This window comes from Lycorma delicatula, chromosome 2, assembly GCF_047948215.1.
Source record: "Lycorma delicatula isolate Av1 chromosome 2, ASM4794821v1, whole genome shotgun sequence".
NCBI lineage: Eukaryota > Metazoa > Arthropoda > Insecta > Hemiptera > Fulgoridae > Lycorma > Lycorma delicatula.
In genome coordinates this window covers 12,002,508-12,016,058 of record NC_134456.1, presented here as the reverse complement: position 1 = coordinate 12,016,058, position 13,551 = coordinate 12,002,508, and the positions used below count along the sequence as shown (strand labels likewise).

Sequence of the window (13,551 nt, the reverse complement as noted above, 5' to 3'; positions counted from 1 at the left end):
GTTTATAACCGCAGTTATAAAGAAGAAAGATGAGGAAGCTCGTCAAGAAGAAACCGCTCGCTGATGACGGCTTGTCGTAGGTGGAATTTCCACCTACGAAATAAAAGAGCTAACCGGTGAACTGACCTGCCGTGCCGGACATACAGCCGGCGGGCGGGGAGGCGAGCTAGAGTAAAGGACACTCCTCTGGCGCGAGTCAAACTTGATTGTAGATCCGTTACCAGAGGAGTAGGTGGGAATATAAAAAAAAAAAAAAAAAAAAAAAAAGCTTTCTTATGACATTATCTAAAACAACTATCACCAACTTAAGAATATTTTATTTAAAGATAACATAGGAAACTCGAAATTTATATCATTAAAAATTTTTTGTTCTATTGATTTATTCTTCTACGCCGGTCACTGTAGGACCACATAGAACTTATCCTTTCTGGCTAGTGTTTTAGCTTTCCAATACTCCTTCATTCTTTCTCTGGGCCGCTTCATTCTTTCTTCTTACCACTTTAGATTAGAGCATTCTCTCTTCTCCTTCTAAATTTCTTTGAATTGTAAGATTTTTTCCTAAACACCCATCTATCTGTCTTTTAAATCAGTCTTGTTTATTTTTTCTATCCTTAGGGTCGCTTGAAGTCGCTTAAACCATTTAACGTTCGTGTGTCACCATTACACTTTCAAAAATTCTCTTCGTATCCCTATTTGAATCCATTCTTGCCAGATGTTCGTACGTCAGTCTTCACTTAGGTATTCTTTAGTAACCTAGAATTTTTTTGTATCCGTCTTACAGCAGGATCCTATTTATCTATCGGTTGAATTTGTTTATTTTACTTTAAATTTTTTCTTTTTGTTTTTATTAATATTTTGCACGGGTCCATAAATCTATGCCCGTATGGATAAATTCATTATCAAGAAATTCGCTTCTTTATAAAAAGAAGAAAATGATTGTAGAAAAAATGTCTGCTACCGAATGAAATTTTTGAAATACGGGAATATATATATTTTTCATTCTAATTTTTTTAAGTTGTTTTTTTTCGTTTTAACAATATAGGAATGTTAAATTCAGAATCTTGTTAAATTTTTTCGTTGGATGGAGCTACTTTACCAGAAGTACACTATAATTGCAGTCGCTAATAAGAATTTGCTAAAAAGTAGCGTGTTTATTTCAGTTTAATTTTCTTTTAAATCGATTAATTATTTATAATAATACAAATTAAATTATAACTGCAATGCCATTTTTTACTTCATTTTTTATTTATGTTGTATTAGGCAGAATTGTTGTTTGATGAAAAAATACTGAACCGAATAGTTTTACGATATTAATTACAGTATTAATTTTTCTTTTGTTAATTTTATGTACGTTAATTTTTATTACTCCGTAACAGATAAAAATAACTTTATTTATATGGATTTGAAGCTGAACGCTGTTTTTTTTTTTTTTTTTTTTTTAATATAGAAATATCAGTAATTTTGATCATTACAACGATGCAATCTTATTACATATTATATCACGTTTAAAAAAAACGATTATAAGAAATAATTAGTAAAATTGGTATTTTTATTATTGGTAAATCAGGGTTTGAACATTTTTAACATTTTCTGTTAGCCTTTAGACTTCGATTAACATTCCAATCCTATTTTAAGATTATGTGACTAACAAGAAATAAATATTAAACATTAAAAAAAAACATTGCTCTTTAATATAGGATAATTAAAGAACATGCGTGTGACAATATTAAATATAGTACTTGTATCCCGAACGTGAAAAGGTGTGACCAAACACTAGGAAGTAATTCTACTTAAAATACTGAAGATAGAATGTCCAGTAAACATAGGTCTGAAAAAGCATATTTTTCTGTCTGTCCACCATTTTGCGTTTTTTAATAAAAAAATTATTTTTCAAGAACGATTGGAGATGTTAGTTTAAAATAATATACAAAATTTTATTGCGTTAACATATTTTAATAGGAAAAGAAATAACTATATTCTTCGTTGACAAATATCAAAATGGCGGTCGTTTCAATTTTTCAATCCTAAGTATATTAGGAATTATTCGATTTATGAAAATTGTTTCGTATTATAAAAATTATGAAACACTGTTTTGTGAACAAAATGTCTTAGTCGTAACAACAGAGTTATTGCAAAAAGTAGGCTTCAACCGATATGGAGGCCATCTTGTTTTTTTATTATTATTGAGACTCACTTGATAACTCAATCAAATTTTCTGATTCAAATTGCTAAAAATCCAACATATGGATTTTTAATAATAATTATTGTAAGAGCATGTGAAATTTTGTTTAGGTAAAATATCATAAAAATTATATTTTTTAATATCATTTCTGGAAAAATCTTTTTTTTATAATTTATTTACTTGATATGTTTCAGATTTAGACCTAGCATCAAAAATTCAAATCGATTGTGGAACAATCGAAAGCAAAATCACATGGTGTAGCCGCCATAATTTTAATATTTAAGTTTTTATTTAATTAATAATTTCACTTACAAAAATAATAACTTAAATATAATAATACAGAGAAAATTTTAAGTTTCTTAAAATCTGTAAAAGCATGTTTTGGCATCAAGAACAAAAATTACTCGTACTATTGGAATAAATAGAAATAAAAAGAAAAAAAGTGTTGTAGTTTCTACAAAAAGTTTTCTTCCGTTCCAAAAATTAGTTAAAAGTTAATTAAGCAATGTTTTAACAGTAATAATTGGAAAAAAATAACCTCACCTTTACGCTTACTTTTTAACCAAGCGGTTTCAACTGAAGTACGAGTAATTCAATCTTATTTTTAATTATCTTTCTTAAATATCATCTTTAGATTGCACAGTAATTTTATTTGATATTAATTTATAATTTAATGTAATCATTTTTATTTTAAATAAGACAATTTTTTTTGTATATTAAATTCATTTTTTTTATATATAACGGAATTTATAAGATTTTTTCACGCAATTGTCTCATCTACAAATAAAATAAAATACTTAAAAAAAATTGTAAGAATAAAACAAGATTACTTTTATCAAGTGGGTATTTTGAACATATTCCCATTTAAATTACTTATTTTATTTAGATGGAAACTTAAATGTTTCCGCTATCAGAACAGAACTTAATTTATCTGTGTACATTTAATTTACGCAAATCACATTTATAATTTATTTACGAAAATAAGATAGATTAAAATTGTGTTAACTTTTCATATAGTTTATTAGAAATCTGAATTAATTAATATTAATCTTAAGATAAATTTTCTTTGTTATCTTTAAAACATATTAAAATCCTAAAATTTGTAATTAATATACCAGTTGAAGTAATGTTTTTACGTTAGAGAGACAAAGAAAATTAAAATGTACTTATTTCTGAATCCAACATTTTACAAAACTTGTGTACATTGTTCCTAATTTAAAGGAAAAGGATCTTTGAAAAAAGATAAAATATTTTTGCATTTTAAAAAACCTGATTTTCATGTAATATGATATTATCATTCTCGTAATGGACAAAATTACTGACATTTCCATATAATAGAATAGCGGACAGATTTAAATCCATACAAATAAAAGTATTTTTATTTACTGAACATTAATAATAAAGTACATAAATCTACTCAAAATATTAATCCTGAAATTAGCATCATAAAAAAATTTGATTTTGAATTTTTTCACGTGAGAATCTTTTCATCAAAGAATAATTCTGCCTGATATAACTTAAACATAAAATGAAGTAAAAATGACATTCCAGACATAATTTTTTGTATTATCATAAAGGATTTAGAAGAAACAATGAACGGCATAGATGAAGTCCTACGCAAGAACTATCGCATGAAAATAAACAGGAACAAAACAAAAGTAATGAAATGTAGTAGAAATAAAAAAGATGGACCGCTGAATGTGAAAATAGGAGGAGAAAAGATTACGGAGGTAGAAGAATTTTGTTATTTGGGAAGTAGAATTACTAAAGATGGACGAAGCAGGAGCGATATAAAATGCCGAATAGCACAAGCGAAACGAGCCTTCAGTAAGAAATATAAATTTGTTTACATCAAAAATTAATTTAAATGTCAGGAAAAGAGTTTTGAAAGTGTATGTTTGGAGCGTCGCTTTATATGGAAGTGAAACTTGGACGATCGGAGTATCTGAGAAGAAAAGATTAGAAGCTTTTGAAATGCGGTGCTATAGGAGAATGTTAAAAATCAGACGGGTGGATAAAGTGACAAATGAAGAGGTATTGCGGCAAATAGATGAAGAAAGAAGCATTTGGAAATATGTAGTTAAAAGAAGAGACAGACTTATAGGCCACATACTAAGGCATCCTGGAATAGTCGCTTTAATATTGGAAGGACAGGTAGAAGGGAAAAATTGTGTAGGCCGGCCACGTTCGGAATATGTAGAACAAATTGTTAGGGATGTAGGATGTAGGGGGTATACTGAAATGAAACGACTAGCACTAGATAGGGAATCTTGGAGAGCTGCATCAAACCAGTCAAATGACTGAAGACAAAAAAAAAATCATAAATATTTATTGATTTTTAAAAAAAAAAGTTAAATTGTAAAGGAACGCCTTCCTTTTTAATTGATTAAGAATGTTTTTTTTTTTAATTTTTAAATTTAGATAAGTATAATTTTATCTATAAAAATAACGATAAAAATTTTATGTATTATCTAGAAACAAATGATTTAAAATTGTATTCATAAGTTTTCTCTTCTACGTTTATGTCTTACTCTTATAACCAAATGGACCGAAATCGGTGAACATTTTATATTCTGTAAACAAAATTCTTCTGGTATTTCTGTAGTAAGTTATTTCACACAACTGATGAAATATATATCCTAATGACAATCGAAAAAAAATTTTGAAAAAAACTTGATAAACTTCAGTAAAAAGCTAATATATATTCATGAATTCCAGTAAGCCTTAGTTAGATTAAACGATCAAAACTTTGGCTTAGATCGTTTCTGTGAATCTGATATATATTTTCATTTTATTATTTTGTCCAACAAAGAATCTTCATTAATTTTCCAAATAATTGAAATTAACTTTCTACAACTTAATTAAAAATTTTAGCTATAAAATTATATCAAATAATTATATTTCTCCTATTTAAGAAACTAGTCAAATTTTATCTAATTTTTAAATCGTTCATTTTACTTACGTATTATACAGTTATTTTAATGAATAAATAATAACAAGAACCTATTATTAATTCAATTAACTAAATTAAAAACATGCCAGTATAGCATATGAATGGAATTCAAACTACAAAATACGTTTCATTATTTTATGTTACGATTAGTCTTTGGTATAAAGACTGCCTAACAAACATACAGATAAATGTCAGGTCAAATTATACAACTGAAAATATAGAAAAAATTACCGTATACATGGATCCGGGAAAGCTTAGTTTTTGAGTTAGAGCTTGCGAAATATTTCTCCCTCATTTCTGATCGAAGAATAAAATGGAGCCACGTTAAAATTCTTAGAACTTAAATTAAGGTATTCATTTATATAATTTCAACCTGAAAAATTTATGATCTCAAAAATTGAATAAGATAGTTATTTTTAGGTAATAATTGAATACGTAGGTCAAATCAGCTGATTTGGAAGTCGAGAGTTACAGCGTTCAAGTCCTAGTAAAGCCAATTATTTTTACACGGACTTGAATACTAGATCGTGGATACCGGGGTTCTTTGGTGGTTGGGTTTCAATTAACCACACATCTCAGGAACGGTCGAACTGAGAATGTACAAGACTCTACACTTCATTTACACTCATACATATCATCCTCATTCATCGTCTGAAGAATTATCTAAACGGTAGTTACCGAAGGCTAAACAGGAAAAAGAAAGGTCTACAGAGATACATTCCTTGGACTGATCCTAGAGATGTAGAGATATATCTCTACATCTAGGTCCTTTTTTCAATTTTTACCTGGTTCTTTTTTCCAATATTATGAACATTTTCAAGAAAACGTTTGTAAAACACGAAAACTTTTCTAGAAATATAATTTTCATTCATTAAATTGTCAATAAAGAAATAAGACAAGGGAAATTTAATTTTGAGCCGGCCTCCGTGGCGCGAGCGGTAGCGTCCTGGCCTTTCATCCGGAGGTCCCGGGTTCGAATCCCGATCAGAAATGGCATTTTTACACGGTAAATTATCATCCATCTCATCTTCTGAACCAATACCTAACGGTGGTTCCGGAGGTTAAAAAAAATTGATGTAAATAAACATAACATGAAGAGTAATTTAAGAAATTTTACTTTTATTAAAAGTAAATGCAACAAATAGAAGCATAATAAATGCTGGATTACAATTGTAATGTAAATCAAGAATAATATCTAGGAACAAAATCAATTACTTAAAATTAATAAAAATTAAATAATTTGAATAGCATTATTTAAATTTCATTATCATCAATTCTTTTTAATCTGCTTAAAAATGTTATCTCATGAAACTAGTTTAATTAAAAATTTTAACGTGCAATGAAACTAATTAAAAATATTTCAGTTTTATTTGTTCAGTCAGCTGAATGCCTATATCAACGATTGTCCAGGAGCTCTGTACTCTAAATCATACATGTAGGTGGTGGGTAGCATTGAGGGACGGCTAATAACAAACATTCGTATATAAGTGGAATATTTAGTACATTTTTACTCAAAAGGGTTTTCTAACTAATGCAATCTGACATGCTTTTTTTTTTTAAAAAAAAAAAAAACGTTTTAATAAATAAACTATTTATTGCAATATCAAAGTTTAAATTATTAGCAAAAGTATAGTTTTTCGCGCATAACATTGTATGTATTCATAAATTTCAGTTAACATAATACCAGATTTAATTTTATTTAAAATTCTAATAATTACCAGTTATTTTAAAAAATTAAAAAGAATGTATATTTATTATAAAACAATTATTTTTTTCAATAAATGTGATCATACGTTAATGCTAAAGAAAGCAGGGGCAGATAAATGTGAAGAATACACAACAATTAGTTTAACTAGTCATGCATCAAAAATCTTAACTAGAATTCTATACAGAAGAATTGAGAGGAGGGTGGAAGAAGTGTTAGGAGAAGACCAATTTGGTTTCAGGAAAAGTATAGGGACAAGGGAAGCAATTTTAGGCCTCAGATTAATAGTGGAAGGAAGATTAAAGAAAAATAAACCAACATACTTGGCATTTCTAGATCTAGAAAAGGCATTCGATAACGTAGACTGGAATAAAATGTTCAGCATTTTAAAAAAAATTAGGGTTCAAATACAAAGATAGATGAACAATTACTAACATGTTCAGGAACCAAACAGCAACAGGAATAATTGAAGAACATAAGAAAGAAGCCGTAATAAGAAAGGGAGTCCGACAAGGATGTTCCCTATCTCCGTTACTTTTTAACCTTTACATAGAACTAGCAAGTAATGATGTTAAAGAACAATTTAGATTCGGAGTAACAGTACAAGGTGAAAAGATAAAGATGCTACGATTTGCCGATGATATAGTAATTCTAGCCGAGAGTAAAAAGGATTTAGAAGAAACAATGAACGGCATAGATGAAGTCCTACGCAAGAACAATCGCGTGAAAATAAAGAAGAACAAAACAAAAGTAATGAAATGTTGTAGAAATAACAAAGATGGACCGCTGAATGTGAAAATAGGAGGAGAAAAGATTATGGAGGTAGAAGAATTTTGTTATTTGGGAAGTAGAATTACTAAAGATGGACGAATCAGAAGCGATATAAAATGCCGAATAGCACAAGCTAAACGAGCCTTCAGTAAGAAATATAATTTGTTTACATCAAAAATTAATTTACATGTCTGGAAAAGATTTATGAAAATGTATGTTTGGAGTGTCGCTTCATATGGAAGTCAAACTTGGACGATCGGAGTATCTGAGAAGAAAAGATTAGAAGCTTTTGAAATGCGGTGCTATAGGAGAATGTTAAAAATCGGACGGGAGGATAAAGTGACAAATGAAGAGGTATTGCGGCAAATAGATGAAAAAAGAAGCATTTGGAAAATATAGTTAAAAGAAGAGAGAGACTTACAGGCCACATACTAAGGCATACTGGAATAGTCGCTTTAATATTGGAAGGACAGGTAGAAGGGAAAAATTGTGTCGGCAGTCCACGTTTGGAATATGTAAAACAAATTGTTAGGGATGTAGGATGTAGAGAGTATACTGAAATGAAACGACTAGCACTAAATAGGGAATCTTGGAGAGCTGCATCAAACCAGTCAAATGACTGAAGACAAAAAAAAAAAAACGTTAATGCTTTCACTTATTCCTAAATCTTTTCACAAACATTGACATTTAGTAAACTGTGATTAAACATTTTCAATTAAGTCCTAATTTTCATTATAACTTTTGATATTATGTTGGAAGTTTAGAGTTTTACTAGTTTCATTTTTCTGTTTAGCTTCCGAAACTACTGTAAGGTATTACTTCAGAAGATGAATGAGGATGATATATATGTATGAATGTAAATGAGTCTTGTACAGTCTCAGGTCGATCATTCCTGAGATGTGCGGTTAATTGAAACCCAACCACCAAACAACTTGCCTGACCTGGTTCGAATTCCGGTCAGAAATGGGATTTTCACACACGCTACTAATCATTCAACTCATCTTCTGAAGCAGAAAAAAAAACATCAAAGAACACCGGTATCCACGATTTTAAAAGTACTACCTTTACTAGGATTTGAATCTTACAACTCTCCACTTCGAAATCAGCTTTACTAGTATGGAACTATTTTACTAGTCGCGTTATTTCTTCTTTGATGACGTTTAAACTTGATGGCTACACCCATAATAATAGTAAAAAAAATTAGGATAGACTTGTTTTATCCACTCAAGGAAAGGAAAGCGTTTATCCAGAAATAAAATCAAGTACAAATTTCCAATAATTAAAATTAAATTCTTAAAGATATTTGTGGTTTATAATAATTTATGATCGTCAAATATAGACAATAGAAGAAAAAAAATGAAAAGAATATTTAATTTTAAAATGAGGAGTTTCATAGGATATGAAAATTACTTTGATAAATAATAGATTAATTAGGTTGCTGAGCGATATATCATCGAAGATATCCAGGTATAGCTAATTTGCTAATAAAGAGTAAAACCTGTAGAGAAAGATAACAATTGAAATTTATAAAAGACATTTAGGATGTAAAAAATATAATAATCTTAACATCGACTTTTGGGGCAATTGTCCGTGCTGTATGCGTGTAGAACTTCAATAAAATCTCACAAGAAATTTTTAATACATTCCTGGCGTTAAATAATTCTTCCTATGGAAAAATAATTATAAATGGAAAAATTTACCTAAGATTTCATTTTTGGGGTGGAAATAATTTAAGATAATTATATTGTAAAATTAACATTACATGTTTAAATAAACCAAAAAACGCTTTAAAATGAGAAAAATCTGTATTTAAAATTTTTTTCTGATCCCCAAAATCATCTAAGAAGTTTTATCTTATTATTCTACGTTTACATTGTTAAATGAAAGAAACCAAAACAAATCCATTAAAAAATGTACAACCAATAAAAGTTACTTAATTTTTTTTTTTGGTGGGTAGGGAGAATTATGATTTATTATTTAAAAGTTTATTATTTAAACTCTTATTACTATTAAAGTTTGAATAAACTCCAAAAAATTATGAAAAATTAAAAAAAAAATCAATATTTTCAAACATTGATCGGATATTCACTCCCAATACTGCTCCCAAATTATTTTTATTGCGTTTTTTGTACTACTACTAAGCACAGGATGTTATTAAAAAAAATTCTGTTAAAAATATGCTGTTTACGCCAATGGCGTAAAGTCGTTTTATTCCAATGAATTCAAGGTTATGTTCGAGTTTTGTAGTTTACAGGCTTGGTAATTTATGTTGCATTTTTGTAAGGTATCTACGTGTATTTTTAAATAGGTTATTTGGATTTATTTTCGATATCAATTTCTCTCAGGCTCCAGCTTGTCTGACTATTGGTGTTAGCTTATTTCTATCACGCATTATTTCATTGCTGTTTAGTCTTAATGGCTTAGTGTTTTTTTATTCTCAACCAATTTCAATATTGTCATAGTTCCTACATGTCTATTTCTCTTTGTCTGCCCTGATGTCATTTCTTCAACTTGCGTATTCAGAAATTATTTTTATCAGTCTTACGTAATTCTTTAGTGGACTGCTCGCTTAAATTATTATTGTTATGTCTTCGTTCCCGAATTCCACACCGTTTCTCTAATCATTCTCATACTAACACTAAGACATTACTCTTGTTGTCAACACACACACACTCTTCTGTCCATTGCTTTGTTCGCTTTCCCTACTTCTCACCACGACAGCTTTGTTCATTCTAGTTCGGACTTTCACGTTGTGCGGATCCTGGTTCTCTTGCAGGACCAGGCTTCGATGTTTTCTTTCTTTCGCTTAATGTTAATACTTTCGTCGTCTTCGCATTTATAAACGTTGCGGTATTTCTCTGTTAAAATATTTTCTAATTCTACTCGTCAGTTTTTCGTGATTTCACAGTTTTCTATGTTCGTCCAGTCTCTTTTCTTCGTTAAGTTATTCTTCAAATTCTACATTATTTCTCTGTGGAAAGTGCTTCAATCATTACAAGCTGTCAATTCTGTCGACGCCGAATTTTCTCCAGCTTCGTATTACAATTTCAGCGAAGCAGAATTTCTTCAAACTCGTCGCTAAACATTTCAGATGCCCAGTCCTGCTCAACCTCGAAGCCACATTCTCACCACTATATTCCTGATATACCACGGCGGACTACGCCCTGGAATTTACTGTATGTATTCGTTTTACCTTCATTCACGAGTTCCTCTCTTTCAAATATTTGTGTGCTACAGGCAAGTTCAGTTTTTCATTATTTATTACGTTAAACAGTTATTTTATCAGTAAAAATTTGTGGAACATTCAGTTCATCGTACCTTATGCATTTTCACTTTCAAGTGTAGTTCACAAAACCATCTACTCACTTAAGTACAGTCACAACAGGTTACTGACATAAGGTTGTGTCATTATTCAGCTGCAACCTATTTTACGTGCTTTATTAATTTCAATTTTGTAGTTATGTAATTAACTCTACAATTTAATCTTGTATCTTGTTAATTGCCGAGATTAATCCATTTCTATTCATGAACTGTGTTCATAATACTGCTCTAAATTAACTTAAAACAATTTATCCCTGATGTGCAATTATGTTTTAGGACTTTGCAATTTTATATTTTCAATAATGCTTATTTACCAAAATGAACTCTATTTACATATTATTACTTACTTTAATGTTATTATATTGTAATTAACTCTTTTTTATACTGAAGTTATTGTAATTCATTTTTCTAAGTTAATGACATTCCTAATTTTCAATTTTACTGCATTTGTCAGCAATGCAATAGTTTTTCAGACATACTATGTTTATTGATGTTATGTTTTTCTAAATTTATAATTAAAAATAAGGTATTTTATGTTTATGTTTTCAGGATTTGGTAAAATTATATATTGTCAAAATGTGTATTTAAAAACGTATATTCATGTATTTTCTCATTTAATATCATTGTTCATATGCTGATTTCAGTTGATATTCTTATGTATCATTAAATTAAGTTATTTTCATAATTTCTTTTTAGTTTTTAAGGTTATGATTTAACATAATTTCAGTTGTTCTCTTTCTCATTAAAGTCCAATTTCTTTTGGCAAATACGAGCTGTGTTTTTTGTTAACTTTACCCAACATATGCAATAAATAGAAAGATAGCTTTTTAAGTTTTTTAGGAAAGGCGAATTTTCAGGGCAAAATGTTTTTAAAAATGGTAAGAAAAACATGCACACATTAACTAAGCTTAATTTAAAGGGGAGCTGTTTGAAACATTTTGAGAAAATTTACCCCAAAAAATTTTACCAACAAATTACCCCATACACACGAGTTTCTGTACAAAGTTTTACCAAAATGGGTTTATTAAGTCAAAATTTAAGCTTCAAATATGCCAACGCAAGTACTTATACTTTACTTTTACAATTACTTTATTTTTATTAAAAAAGTTATTTAGCAAAATGTTTTCCAAAGATTGTTTATAATTGTCGTGGTAAAATTTTTATTATTTTTAATTACCTTATAATTAAAGCTTTTGGTCATATTAATAGAAAGAATTATAAAGTAATTAAAATTAATAAAAAAATGTACTACGAGGATTACTAAACAATCTTTGGAAAACATTTTGCAAAATAACATTTGTAATAAAAGTAAAGTGTTTGCCGATACATAAATGACTGACAGATTGGAATTTACCGTAAAAACCACATTATGACCCAACCTTCAAACTAATAAATTGCTATTTTAAATTGTTTCTAGTCTGCTAATCATTTAATTGAATAAAAGCACTTCGACCGCTTTTATGATTAAACAATCATATCTTTATTTGTAAATGTAATTTCGTTTGCTCGGTAATAATGGTCGTTTTTCAATCAGTACTCATTTCCTTATTGAGATTACTTTACTATAAAATCCTACGTTTTGTTAAATAATCATTCCTAAATAAAAAATTACTTAGTTGAAAAATCTCCGGTTACCCGTTGATCAAATTATCGCCTAAAATCGGCGAGGGCAATAAAATTATCTGTTCAGTAAGACTTAGACTTAGAAGTTTTCAGAGTTTCACACCGGTCAAGATAAGTAAAAAGTTCAAAACAAAAATGTTTTTTCTCTCGATATTTGAAAAAATTAATGAATTGAAACTGCATAATTTTTTTTCTCAACAGTTAAATAATTTTTCACTATATATAATTATTTCATTACCATATAAAAAGTCAACGTCTTTTTGATTTGTTCCCGATCACGCAAAAACTATTGAATCAATCGTTACGAACTTTTAGATGTTACCATCGTTCAAATCTCATCAATCTTACAACTATATATATCATAAATTTAAAAAAAATTAAAAAAATCTTATAAATAAATTACCTAGAACTTCTTTTACTAAATTTAGTATGTCGATTTTCATTGTGTATATCGATCATTGACTATGTCAATGACTTCCTCAGAATTTGTTATGTGATTTATTAATGTCATTGTATATAAAAAAAAAAAATCAATTTTTAATATATATCTATTATACTGTAATATGCATAAAGATAAATTAGTCAGATAATAAAATTAAAGTGAATTCGACTATTTACATATATAAAAACGTTTTTATGGTTTAATGAATATTTAATTTCGATATCGATATAAACTTCTTCACAAAGTTATGTGTTTTAGTAAATCTAATATCATTGTCTTATCTTTAGTTCACCTGGCTGGTGTAGCGGTTAATATTTCGTCGGAAAACATTGGTTTAACAGCTGATTTTTGGAGTCTTAAGATCCTGCGATTCAAATCGTGGTAAAGGTTAGTTGCTTTTAATTCAATTTGAATTCTAGACAAGTAAATACCGGTGTACTATGGTGGTTGGGGTTCAATTAACTACCCGTCTCAGGAATGGTTGGTTTGAATCTGAACAAGACTACACCTCATTCACATGTCACATATATCGTTCTCTTCTCCCTGTCGCCTGT

The 13,551-nt window shown here is 28.7% G+C and overlaps 1 protein-coding gene across 5 annotated transcripts in view; it reads right to left on the bottom strand.

Annotated features, from left to right (window-relative positions):
• rdgC (retinal degeneration C) overlaps positions 1 to 13,551 on the bottom strand; it is a 968,675-nt gene that overhangs the window by 348,883 nt on the left and 606,241 nt on the right. The gene's annotated exons all lie outside the window — the stretch shown is intronic.